Source organism: Oculina patagonica, chromosome 6 (genome assembly GCF_052425735.1).
Source record: "Oculina patagonica isolate OP01 chromosome 6, crgOcupat, whole genome shotgun sequence".
Classification (NCBI taxonomy): domain Eukaryota; kingdom Metazoa; phylum Cnidaria; class Anthozoa; order Scleractinia; family Oculinidae; genus Oculina; species Oculina patagonica.
In genome coordinates, this window is record NC_135763.1 from 657,584 (window position 1) to 658,117 (window position 534).

Here is a 534-nt window from a genome sequence, read left to right on the forward strand (position 1 = left end):
TTCCATAACGTGAGAACATGGCGTGTAATCCACCATACCGAGAAAGATGGTGACTGGTATACATTTACCTATAGTTCCTAGCGCGCGAAAACGCTAAAAACGCTCATAAAAACACACAGAAAAGCTCATAAAGCTTCAAACTCCGCATGAACAATGTTGCTAGTACAAGGACGAATTTCTAGAAACGTGGCTGTGTTTGTGCGTTTTTGGCTGTGTTAGGTTCGCAAGGTATTGGTAAAGTATATTTTCCGTACGGTGGATTCTAAACCTGCCCTTTTATGACCCAAACAAAGAAACTGACAAAAAACCTTTAAACTTCGTGTTGTGAGAAAATTATCCTGTGCATAACATAAGTTCCCTACAGCACATTCGTTTCAGCCGTGCACGGAAGAAGTAAATCATCTCAACAATATTCCCCTATCTAGAATTAATGGTTTCTTATGCATCAGAAAGCGATAGAGGAAAAATTGAACTAGAAGAACAGGAGAATCTAACTAGCGAATTAATCAACCCACAAAATCCCCCCTCTCCCTC